This window comes from Cervus canadensis, chromosome 4, assembly GCF_019320065.1.
Source record: "Cervus canadensis isolate Bull #8, Minnesota chromosome 4, ASM1932006v1, whole genome shotgun sequence".
NCBI classification, from domain to species: Eukaryota; Metazoa; Chordata; class Mammalia; order Artiodactyla; family Cervidae; genus Cervus; species Cervus canadensis.
Window position 1 is genome coordinate 51,623,589 of NC_057389.1, and position 13,419 is coordinate 51,637,007.

Sequence of the window (13,419 nt, forward strand, 5' to 3'; positions counted from 1 at the left end):
CTTGGCCCCTTGTGGTTTGACAAACCAGCATTTGTTCTAGGGAGGTGAACTCAGCCTGGTGAGCGTGGAAAGGAAGTGTCACTCACTCTGCCCCTAGTCATCCCCACTGAAAATAGGCAATTCCTGTCTGACAAAGTCACTCCTCTCCTCCCAGCCCTGCTTTTGGATGTCCAGGGAAGCTGCCAGCAGCCAAAGCCCTTTGGGAACAACAAAAGGCTCAGTGTTGACATTTAATACATGATAAAGTACTCCCCTCTCCAAGTCAGCTACTGAAAAAAAAAAAAACAGGCCTGAGGGATGAGTCTATTAAGTGAAAAATAAACCTCTTTTATTGTTTTGAGCGAAAACACATACTGCATTTCACAAGCTTATATCTGGGAACAATATGAAATTTTGGCAAAGGAGACTGGGGTGACCTCTCCTCTCTCACATGATGAGCCCTCGCTGCATGAAGAGTAGATGGCATATCATGCACTGGCTACTGGCCCAGGGCTTCTCTCGGCTGTGGTCAGAGGTGGTTAGAGGTGTGAGTGAACCTCTCCACAAGGGAGCCCCCCCTCCACCCCCACCACTTTCCCTTTGCTTCTTCTGATCAGCCTGAGTGGTAGAGCAAACTTAACACTTCTTTAGAGCCACAAATCCAAACAAGTGGGCTCTGGGCTCTAAAGGTGTTGAGTCTGCCAATGAATCATGGCATATCAAACAATTAATACATGGATGGTTCTTTGAAAATGGATGGTGGAGAGTTGTCCTGAAGCAAGGTGGCTTAAGGGCCATGACTTCTGGTTTCCCCTAAAACTTGTCAAATCTGTGAAGAAAGAAATTAACAAAAATTTGTGCTTCCTTCCCAGGAGAAAAGTTATCCAACATCCAGTGTTTAAGTGAGAGACAACAACCTTGATCTTAAGCTGTCTATTTCCTTGGACTTACAAGACACTGTCAGTGGTACAAATCTGAGTTACTCAACGGTGGAGGCTTCTTCTATGTATTTTTCTTCTCACTAGAAAATTCCTTTTGATTTTCTAAGACACAAAATGTGGAAAGGATCTCTGATAACTCCTTGTGGGCAAACAACACCCACACATAAGCAACAGACATTTCAAAGTAATCCATTCAGATCATTATAAATTACAAAACCAGAAAACAAACACATGACATCCCACCACACCTTTTGGGTTTCCAGTGGCATATACTAACAAAGAAATAAGCTGCCAGCCCTGGAACTCTCTATGTTTTAGAACAAAGATATGAAAAGTGTCCACGGTCCTATAAAATAATTTTTATATGTTTATATATTTTACATATATATAAACATATAAAATATGTTTATATTTTACAGGTTTATTTATACAATTGTCCATAATGACTAACATGTAATACCCCTTCTATAAACATTATTCACATACATATTACCTCATAAAAATTTTCTTTTGGTCTATTAAAAAACACTGTACTGAAAAAACAAGCAGAGACACAAGAGTCTGTAGATTTTCTGCTGATATTTCCATGGAAAGGTGAAATTTTCTCTTCTTCTGTTTTCTCTTTCTTCCCTTTTCACCTAAATAATACCCTCTCCCCTGACCCAGTATAAGAAGCAATAATTCCAGAAGATGAAACTCAGAACTAATGATTAGCAAATTGTTCTCAGGTGCATTTCTGGCCTGACCTCATTCTAATCACTCAAATTCATCTGAATCTGCCTTCCCACACCTCCACCACTTTTGACCCATAGCCATTTGAAATCTATATCCTGAAGCTGACAGTCCAGAGATGAAAACTTTAGGGAATGGGGGAGCTTTTCTTAAGCTTCTGAATTTGGCTGGGAACAAATCAGGTTCTTTAATTTGTGCTTTGGGGAAAAAATATTTGTTTTACTGGCTAACCAGGTTCAAAGGAAAAGCTAAATCTTCATGAAACCCTCCATGAAACTGTAAGCCATGAAAAGATTCCAGAGATGAAAAAAACAGTATGTGTAAATATTGGGAGTGGTGGTTTCTTGCTGTTCTAAATGTGAGAGGCAGAGGCCAGTCTAAGAAGAAGCAAATCTGAACGAGAGAGCCTTAAGGACATATTTATAATTAGCCAATGTGAACTAATGGTTTCTGGGCATTACAAGTTGTATTGTTTTCTCCAATCCAGTTTATACAACTTGCTTTTGTGTGGACAGCTTGCCTATACCTAATGTTTTGGTATATCATCTATAAAATTAAAATTCCTCCCAACTCTGACATTCTATGATTGCCCTGAAAAGTGAAGTCATTGAAACCTATCTATAGGTGAGCTGTAGGGCTTCAAGGTTGTAACAAGTAGATTCCAGAATCTGAAGGCAGCATCTCCATATTCATTGCTTCCAACGCTCAAGAGCAGCCAACCAAACCCGAATTCATACCAGAGAAAATGGAACCAACATTTAGTCACGGTAGTTGAGAGAAGAGATGACTGACAGCTGGTGGCACCCTCATAGCCCACGTGTGAGAAGGAGATGTCATTGCTGCATCAGCCTTTCTGTGGGCTCACTGGCCTCTTGCCTCCTCACTCACCTCTTGGCAGATGAAGCCAATGCTGTGGGGCTTCTAACAAAAACTCTCTGGATCAGAAAGTGTCAGGGTGAAAAGGCAGAATGGAATTGGAATGGAAAAGAATGCAGATGTGGTGGAGTGATGCAGCGTGTGTGGTCAAGGGAGGGGGTGAAGGCTGGGGACAGTGTGAAGAAGCCTGGCCTCTGTGGCTTGAACACCTGAGAGGAGAATACGATGCCACCCCCTGCACTGCTCCAATCCGAGCTGGAGCGACAGGCCAGACACATCTCTGGGAGGCACTCGATGTCTGGTCTTTTCATTTGTCGGTTAGGTGCCAAGGTGTGAGAAATTGGCAAGAGGAAATTTGGCTTTGACAGCAGAACAGAAAAACGGGAGGGCCAAGGGTCTGGTGTAACCTGTAAAGTCACATGGCTCATGTGTTTCCTCCAGCCTGGCCCACCACCCATTGATATTGTGGGAAGACAGATTTACTTTTTCTCCTATTCCCCTTCTGTCTTGGAGGCCAATCTATCAGTATTCCTGTACCGTCCCTGATGTCCAGGGAGTATCACATGGCCCAGAACTCTGCACCGAGGAGTTTCCATCCAAGCAGACAGTTTGTCTCTTCAGTATCCTGTTATTACTACTCCTCCCAGGAAGGTTTCCAAGGCGGGATCTGTGAAGGTGAAAAGGATTTTAGAATCTATTTTGTGTAAATGCAGCCAGGTTCCAACTACAGTTCTTTAACATTGTAAAGTCTTTGGGGAAGGAATATGTCTTTTCATTTCACAAGAGAGATACGGTGTTGTCCATCATATCAGGAGACACATACTCTCTACTTTCCCATTTCTGTGGATGCTAACTTTGATCTTTGGGTTAAGGTGATTGTTTACCAGCATTCTCCACTATCAAGTTGCTATTTTCCACTTTTTGATTAATAAGTATCTTTGGAGGAGATACTCTGAGCTCTTCAGGCTTTCACCCACTACTTTCTATATCCATGGGTGAGTCTTGCCCAAGCCAGTGGCTAGTGTAGTGGTTACCAAATGGTGATTTTAAAAAAATTTCATCATTCCTTCTATATTTTGTAGCTGGGACTCTACTGTCAGGAAGAGCTTTTCCTTCTCTCTCATTACTCTATGTATATAGTATAGACTCAAGGATTCCTATTTGATTACTTGTAAGGATTATTATCCATTGCTGCCAAAAATGAACAGTCTGAATCTATTGAAGAAATGCCAGGCAAACCCTAATTGAGAAACATTCTGTAAAATAAATGGCGTATGTTCTTTGAAATGCCAGAATCATAGCAGACAATGACTCAAGGAACTGTTCCAGATGAAAAGAAACTAAAGAAACAAATGTGTGGTCCTAGACAGGACATTAAAACCTTTCTTCTCTGTAGAGGAATAGGACAATTGGATAAGAGCTGTAGATTAGTTAATAGTGCCATATCAATGTCAATTTCTTGATTTTGGGATTATATTGTTGTTAGGTAACATCTCTGTTTTTAGAAAATATACACTGAAATATTTTAGGGGAAAGTGAATATTTTTAGCCTGTTCTCAAATGGTTCAGAAAGATTTTATATATGTAATTTATATTAAATTTTAATTTGACATTTAATTAGTATATATGTATATACATATTTAAAAGAGAGAGGGTCAAAACACACATAGGAAAATGTTAATATCTAGGGAACCTAGTAATGAAGGGTATACAGGAATCCCTTGTACATTTTTAGCAACATTTCTAGATATCTGAAATTATTTGAAATAATTTAAAATTCACAAGGCCTCAGAATTTCTCCAAAGCCTGAAATACTGTATTTTGATTTCCAAACTCAGCTTGCATCCCTCTCACCCCCACACATGTAGCCAATGTCCTCCCCTCCCCGTGTGTCCCTTGGGGCTGCTTCTTCCTCAGCACATTCAGGGGGAAGTGCAGCCAACACTTCCGGCTTTCCCTTGTCCCGGTGAGGGCAGGCAGTGTGGATGGGCATCACAGGAGCTGGCTGCTCTCTATGACTTTGCTGCCAGTGCTTGGCTCTTGGCCCTTCTGAACGCAAATGAAGTCCCAGCTGACTATGCTGAAGGGGGACAGGAGAAAGCTAAGAGGGTAACGGGAAAGTGGTCCCAGAACATTGAGAAAGACTTGTTTTCTAAAAGACTCAGGCTCGGGGTTTGTCCACAAGTGAGTTCCACGAAAACCCAGTAAAACAGGAAATAAGTAGGAGAGGGAATTTTCCATCTCCTGTCCAAGGTCTTTCCTTTGGAGCCTGATTTCTTTTCTATCCAAGGACTCCTGCTCATTTAACAGGCCAGTTTTCTCTTTGGGGAAACTTTTAGTGATGATCACAGCCTCACTCTTTTCAGGGTGACATGGGACAGTTGGATCTTGCAAGCAAAGTTTATGGGAAACAGCAGTCTGGGGAGTCGAACTCCCAACTCTCGAAAGGCTGAACTATGATTTGTTGTTACACAGAGTGTACTGAAGGAGGCTGAGCTTTCAAGCAGGCAGCCACATCTAGGCTAACCACTGAGCTTCTATACCCTCTCAGGGCCTCCCAGTGAATTGCAGGACTTACTCCTTTGTTGATGTGCTTCACTCACCATAACAGCAGGTAAGAGCCATGGGGGGCTTAATGGGACTGCTTCCTATTCAGTGGGAGAAGCAGGCATAAATACAGAGTCTGCCTCCCATCAAGATAATAAGTTACACAGGATCTGGAGTTATGCTGTCTCCATTGTCCATCCCCAAACATGGGCAGGAGTTTCAGCCTGCTGTTCACAACTTTTATTTATTATTTAAAAATTTTTTATTATTATCTCTTTTGGTCAAGCCATACAGCAAATGGGATCTTAGTTCTCTGACCAGGGGTCGAACTCATGCCCCCTTCATTTGAAGCACAGAGTTTTAACCATTGGATCACCAAGTAAGTTCACAACTTTTAGTCCTTAAAAGGGACAGTGCCTGTGTTAGTCATATCCTGCTTCTTTTACCTTTGCCTAAGTGGGTACTGGCGCTGATGCTGGGCACCTGCCTTTGGACATGGGTCAACCCATAGCTATCCCAGTGGGCCCAGAAATGCCTGCTTTGGTCTGCACATCAGGCCTGACATCAGCAGCTGGGAGCATATCCCTCTGAGACTGGAGGCAAGGTGATTTGAGTCAACTGCTTCTCCATCTCAAGGGAGTAGTGGCGGTTTGTTAGCTCTTTAAGTACCTTTACTGTGATGCAGCATTTCTGAGAGTCAGCAGAGGGACAGGGTAGTGATAGGAAATAACTGCCAATGGAGGGCTGACTGCCACATGGATCTGACCTTCCAGATTGTGCTAAGTGATGTAGAAAGAACTTCAACTCTATGATCCACTGACATCTTAATAGACACCTCAAAATCCTATCAGTGGCAGGAGGTGTGGATTTACCTGTGGCTGGCGTTGTGCTGTACTGGGTAGCAGCTCATATCAGTCCTGTGTCTACAGGCCAGGGTTTTAGGATTAGGCAGGTGATGATTCTTTGTTTATTAAGTGATCAGGGGACAGGTCTACTTGAAGTAGAAAACCCTGATGTCTGCAGGAAAACTTTGGTGTCTCATCTTAAATGAGGTGGCAAGTAGCTTCCAGTGAACACTAGAGTCCAGTTGCCTGGATTTATTCCTAAGCTCCACCAAGTTCCAGCCATGTGACCCCATGGAAGCTATTTAATCTCTCTAGGTCTTAGTTTACTTATCTGTAAAATGGGCATAGTGAAAGTGTTTACTTTGTCTGGTTATGGTGAGATTTTAAAATCAGTCAATACATCTTTTTCTTCTCTCATTGCCATGGCTAAGACTTCCAGAACTATGTTGAATAACAGTGGCAAGAGTGGGCACCCTTGTCTTGTCCTAGAAAAATGGTGCTGATGAACCTATTTTCAGGGTAGAAATAGAAATGCAGATGTAGAGAATGGACTTGTGGACACAGAGGGGAAAGAAGGTGGGATGAAATGAGGGAGTAAGATTGACGTATACACTACAGTGAGTGAAATAGACAGCTGATGGGGAGCTGCTTTATAGCAGGGAGCTCAGCTCTGTGCTCTGTGCTCTGTGATGACCTAGAGGGGTGGGATGGGGGGTGGGAGGCTCAAGAGGGGGGGACATACGTGTACACGCAGCTGATTCACACTGCTGTACAGCAGCAACCAACACAACATTGTGGAGTAATTATCGTCCAATTAAAAATAAACAAAAGATGAAAATTTAAAAAAATCAGTCAATATAAGTAAAGCACATAAAAGAGTGTCTGGCACAAGGCAGGGTGTCTGTCTCTCATTATTGGCTCAAAAGTATTACTATAAATTAAGAGACCTCTTCAAGGTTATGTGTTAAAATCCTGCTTCTTGATTATCTCAAAGAACAGAAAACCATACAAGTGGATACAGATCATTAAACTGGCTCATGATCATACTCATTACCGGAGTTTCTTTTGCTTTAAAAACCTAAATAGAGTTATTAAAATCTTATATCCTAATCAACAAAATGAAGATAACAATAGCTCAGTATTTATTATACTTTATATGATTGTCATGAGATGGCCTCTATTATTCTTCTCACTATATAGATGAGAAAACTGAGACTCAGAGAGGTGAGATGACTTACCCAAAGTGACATAATGAGTCACATTTGAGGTACACGGGTGTTCTGATTCTATAGCCTGGGCTGTTCACTGCCATGCCAGAGAGAGGACAGCGGAAGAGGGTGAAGGAGCTGGGGGTGGGAAGGGGGAAGAAGGGAGGGAGGGAAGGGGAGAGGGGGGCTGGCAACTGATAAGAAGTATTCTCGGAATGAGTAAGTGGGCGTGGGAATTCAATAAACGTATCCTAATGATAACAAAGCAGATGACATTTCATGCCTTGTCTACATAATTCCAAACAACCATTTGACCGCTTAGAAAAATGAGATTGCTTTTTGCATGCTGCAGAATCATGGCTTTAAAGAGCTGCGAGGGCCAGTCCCTTTGGAAGGTGAGTTTTTGTGATCCTGCAATCCTGGAATGCTAATGCCTGATCCAAGCCCCTTGTTTGAGGGATGAAATGGGGCTGGAGAAAAGGGAAGCAAACTGCCTCTAAGTTTGTGGCATCTCCTTTAAGTTTATTCTTCCTGTGAAGATCCTTCTTGGCAGGAAAAGGGAGGATTCATTTATTCTCCAATTGTTCATTCAACACATAATTGATTGATGACCAAAAATGTTTGATAAATGAATGAATTTCCTTGACACTTTGAACTTGTTCCTGTTCCTCTCGTTACTGTGCATGTCTGAGTTCTTCTCAGCCTTCGAATCTCAGTTCAAATCTGGCCTCCTTGGAGAAACCTTTCTTGTCCACTCTACCTAATGTCACTCATACCTCCCAGTCATTGTCTGTCCCACCAGTTTGTTTCCTTCATAGCATCTGTCATATAGAAATAATCCTGTGTGTTTAATCATTTTCCATTTATTGCCTTTCATGAAGGCAGGAATATTACTTGCTTTGCTTTGTTCACTGTTGTGAACTGTATGGAACTGTATGGAACAAAACCTCACACACAGTAGATGCTCAATCAATATTTGTTGAATGAAGATGAATGAATAAGTGAATGAGGTGACATTGATTTCTACCCAGGAAGAAAACATTCTGTGACTTTAAATGGAGATGGAGTGAGAGCTAGGATGTTGGCCTGGAGCCCCTTGGTCATAATGGCATGTCCAGCAGGGGTTTAACTAATCAGCACATGCATTTCCTGAATTACAAAGTATGCCAGGGACATTTAATTTCTGTTAATTGGCACCGAGGAGGAGGGGTTGTTATCAAAATCACCAGCCAGCTGGAAGCATGGCCGTTGCAGACCTGTTTGCAAATCAGAATGGACATTTCATAAACCTTGTCAACCTTGTGAGGCCGCAAGTCCCCAGAGGGGCCGCACCAAGGTGCTCACTAGCTGCATTCAGGGTCATAGACAACCTTAAACCTCAGACCTTCAACAGATGGGAGGTAAGGTGTAGGGACAACCAGAAGACCAAGGACTGATGAGGGTTATGGCATGAGATGCTTTTAAAAATAACTGTCATATTGCCTCAACCCTGGCACCATTCACCAGCTGATCTGAAAAGTGAAGAGAACAAAGAAGCTGAGAGTTTCTAGTCTCGCAGAGCCAGCCCCACTGCTTCCTTTCTGTGACCTTAGACAATTGATTGATCCTCAGAGCCTCAGATCTGTTTGATCTATAAATAGGGGACAATAACACCCAACTTATGGGATTGTTGTGAAGATTAAGTGTGAAAAGGCATGTAAATAGTCATGACAGCTAACATCACAGTGTTTTCTATGAGCTGGGCATTGTGCTAGTGACTTCACGTCCCTTATCTCATTTAATCCTCACCAAACCATCAAAGAAAGCACAATTAGACCCTGCATTTTACAAACAAGGGGACTAAAGGTTGGGAAGATTAAATGACTTCCCCGTGGTAATACAGGGAAGAAACGCGGAGTCTGGATTTGAATCCAGGTCACCTGACTCACTATGTTTGTGACCTCCCTATAACAATCCTCTAAGGCAGTGGCCCCCAACCTTTTTTGACACCAGGGACCAGTTTCGTGGAAGATGATTTTTCCATGATTTAGGTGCAGGGGGATGGTTTTGGGATGATTCAAGTGCATTACATCTATTGTGCACTTCATTTCCATTATTATTTGGGTTCCCTGGTGGCTCAGCTTGGAAAGAATCCACCTGCAATGTGGGAGACCTGGGTTCGATCCCTGGGTTGGGAAGATCCCCTGGAGAAGGGAACTGGCTACCCATTCCAGTATTCTGGCCTGGAGAATTCCAGTCCATGGGGTCACAAAGAGTCGGACATGACTGAGTGACTTTCACTTTTATTTCCACTATTATTACATCAGCTCCACCTCAGATCATCAGGCATTAGATTCTGGAGGTTGGAGACCCCTGCTCTAAGGGATTAGACCAATACCTGGCATTTAGTACACATGTAATGAATGGCAGCTAGAAGGATCTATTCTTATTCTAGCATTTCTCCTGATCTTGCCATCACGCCTTTGTCATAACTGCAAAATTCACTGCTAGGGTCCCTTTTGCACACCAGCACCTGGCCTGTCTGTCTCACTTCATCTTCTCAATGACTTTGTGAAGTACTGATTATTGTTTTCACTCTTCACTTGAGTAAAGAAAGTCTCAGAGAGGTTAGTTAACTTGCTCCAAGATTAGACAGCCACGAAGTAGTGGGGCCAGGATCTGAGCCCAGGGACATGTGATTCTAAAACCCAGGTGGTTTCCTCTCTATCTAATAACCATTCTCCATGCTACCGTCTTTCAGAATATCTTCCTGCTCAGTGGAGCTCTCCTGACAACTAAAACACTCCTTCCGGGACTTCCCTGCTGGTCCAGTGGTTAAGATTTCACCTTCCAATGCAGGGGGTGTGGGTTCGATTCCTGGTTGGGGAGCTAAGATCCCATATGCCTCGTTGCCAAAAAACTGAAAACACAGAACAGAAGCAATGTTGTAATAAATTAAATACGTGATTTCGCTCAGTTGTGTCTGACTCTTTGCGACCCCATGGACTGTAGCCTGCCAGGCTCCTCTGTCCATGGGATTTTCCAGGTAAGAATACTGGAGTGGATTGCCATTTCCTTCTTCAGGGGACCTTTCCAACCCAGGGATAGAACCCTGGTCTCCCTGATTGCAGGCAGACTACCGTCTGAGCCACCAGGGAAGCAATAAAAATAAAAATTGGTTCATATTAAAAAAAAAATAAAAACAAACAAAAAACCCCACTTTTTTTATCATTCCTCTCTCGCACATCTGTCTGTTTGATCAAGACTAGCTCTTTCTTATACTCCATTTCTGAATTGTGCCTCTCTATGTATGTATGGGTAATAGCTACCATTTATTGAATACTTTGATGTACTGCATACCACAATCGGGGCTGTACATGCAGGATCTCGTTTAATCCTGCTGAGAATCCAATGAGGTGGAGGTTCTGATTTCCATTTTATAGATGAAAAAGCAGGTTTAGGGAGGTGGTGTAACTTTTCTGAGTTGCTTTAGTCATTTGCCAAAGGAAACATAACTAGTAAGTGACAAGCTGGGACCAAACCCCAGGCAATCTGATTCCAAAACCCACCACTCTAGCTATTATGTTTTGTTGTTTCTCCATATCTTATTAAGTTCCAGTGGACTGGGAACACAGCTAGAATAGCTACCACCAAATCCTTGTTGACTGATGTTTTAAAATTTAGTTCTTTACTGGAGGTCTCCATGAAGAAGGTCCAAGCTATCAAATTTGCCAACATCTAAAATGAATGTAAGCTTAAAAAAGAATTCAATTTATAAATAGAATATGCAGGATGGAGTATCTGGAAATGTGGTTCTGATGTCTAAAAGAAGCCTTCCTTTCCAAACAGTATGATCCCGTCTGTCTGTCTGACCGCTCTGTCCTTTGTCATGGAAGCTGCTGCCATGACTCTTGAGTGGTGACTGCCATGTCTTCCTCAGGGAGTGTGGTCCTTTGGGTCTCTTCTAGACAGAGAAGAAAAACATCTCCCAATGAACCAGGCAAGAATGAGGTGGGAATCCAGGTACGATCCTTTGAAGGTGATATTTATTTGAATTCCTCTTTGGTCCTTCAGGTGTTTTTGCTGCCTCCTTATGTTTTGATTCAAGTTTGCTTTTGCTAATTTTGAGAGTCTCCTGACTGCAAATAGTTCTCACAATCCACTCGGATGGTCCAGGGAGGAGTTCTTGTTTTCATGGGAAAGATGTTAGGATGGCTCTGGCCTCTAGGACATGTGTGGCCTACAGCAGTCAAACTCTGACATTGCAGATGGCCTTCATCAAGTCAGTCGGTCACGCTAGCAGTTTCTAACAGCATTAACCAAGGGTACACAGAGTGGCCTTTGCAAATGTGTTTTGCCTTTCTCTCCGGGTCTTGGCTGGCATCACTTTAGTCTTTACCAGACTGCAGCTCTTGTCCATCCAGCAGTGACCCTATTTGCATAATTAGCTTGCATCTGTGGGTCTGTATTTACTCCCCCAAAGCAATTGCCTTTGAACTTTGGATAAATACCAGCATGGAACACTGGAAGATGTCAGCTCACTGAGCCCTCTTGTTCCCACAGAGAAGATGAAAGTGGGGGTAATTTTGGAAATCATAACCCCCTTCTTCTGAACTGTGTATCATTTAGAGTGAGGACAGGCAAAACCAGAAATAGACTCATGAAGAGGGAGAGATCTAGAGACCTCAGAGTGGTCATCGTGTTCTGATGTCAATGATCCAGAACCACATTGCAAGCTTTGGTTCTTTTTCAAGTTGTTGGCTGTGTCTGGCTGCCCTTGCAACAGGGGTAGATGTGCTTCTCGGATTTCTTTGTACAGAACATTCTCAGTCACCTTCTTTCCCACCCCTACTTCTTGGTTGATAAGACCCGTAACTTATTCTCTGGGAGGTTTCACCCGAGTTAAACCATCCCCCGACTCCCATCTCCGTCTTCATCCCTGTGGTTTCTGCAGGACACACACACTTTGCCTCCTCTCCAACTTCCACCATGTTACGTGTTTACAGTTGCTGCTGAAGAAGAGGGACATGGTGATTCTTTTTTTCTTTTTTTTTAAATGGAGCTTTCTGGGTCAGGGATTGAACTTGTGTCTCCTGCATTGGCAGGCAGATTCCTTACCACTGAGTCACTGGGGATGCCTGGGACATGGTGACTTAAGATTACGGTTTGGATTTAAGAGTTCTGGGTTCTAGTCCTTGTTACCTTGGACAGATCATTTGACCTCTGGGCCATAATTCTAATCTCTAAAGTGGAATAACAGCAGTACCTGCCATCACAGGGTTGGGTAGGATTGGATGGCATGACACATGTACACAGCAGGTGCTCAGTAAATGGTAACAATTATCACTGGATGAAGAGTTAGTAGTCTCCCTTCCATTTCAAACTCATTATGTGACCTTAGTCAAGCTGCTGAAACATCCTGAGTCTCAGTTTCTTGATCTGGAGTCTGTGGACAAAGACGATTTTTCTCTGAGCATTTCATGGAGTTCTTGGAAGAATTTGGCAGCAGCAGCAAGATGTGTTTTATTTTCAAAATCTGAGAAGCTACTCTGGTTTCTGCAGTTGGCTACCCAGAGGCTCCAGGCAAGGTGCAGAGGAGAGCTGTGTTGAAAACCCTATATTCAAGGAATGTAGGCACAGTCACAGCCCATATTTTCCTTATTCAGGAGCAACAGGGTCTCCTAAAGCAGCTGTACTTGGAAGAATTCTTGTAAAAGCCCCTTTAAACTCGAATGCCTCAAAACCAGACATGCCGGTGCATCAAAATCTCAAATCCCAGCAATAAATCAAAGCGTTTGAGTCCCAGTGACAGAAACCAGATGGGAGTTTAAATATTCAGGCTGGGTGTGTATGGCCTCAGGTTGCAGTATCTTTTTTGACTAGTGTTTACTGAGTACCTCTATGAGCTGTGCTGAAAGTTCCATATGGTACATGAATGGGATATGTACACAGGAATGATAAACATGGGATTCAGGATAGAGGTTGTGAGGGAAGTGGGAGGTGGGGAAGGAAGGAATGAAACTGGGAGAAGCACATAGCAGGTTTCAATTATTTTTTAAAAAGCTAGGTGGTAGATAATATGGTTATTGGTTTCATGATCCTATATAATTATGTCTATAGGACATTTAATTATAAAAGGGGAGAAAAGCAGAAAGAAGCCCCAAATCCAGAAAAGAAGTAGTAAGAAATACCATTCTGTGGGAGCCATATGTATTTTATCTATCCTGTTTACTCTCCCCTTGTTGCCTCTCATAGAGCCTGGGCCAGGGTGGTGGTGAATTAACTATTGTTGGATGGACAGATGGGTGAATC

The 13,419-nt window shown here is 42.8% G+C and overlaps 1 protein-coding gene across 1 annotated transcript in view; it reads right to left on the reverse strand.

Annotated features, from left to right (window-relative positions):
• Positions 1-306: 306 nt before the first annotated feature.
• Positions 307-13,419, reverse strand: part of SH3RF2 (SH3 domain containing ring finger 2) — a 144,365-nt gene continuing 131,252 nt past the window's right edge. The window contains exon 10 of the mRNA XM_043465109.1: positions 307-3,195. The gene's annotated coding sequence lies outside the window, so the exon portion shown is untranslated. The remainder of the gene's footprint in view (positions 3,196-13,419) is intronic.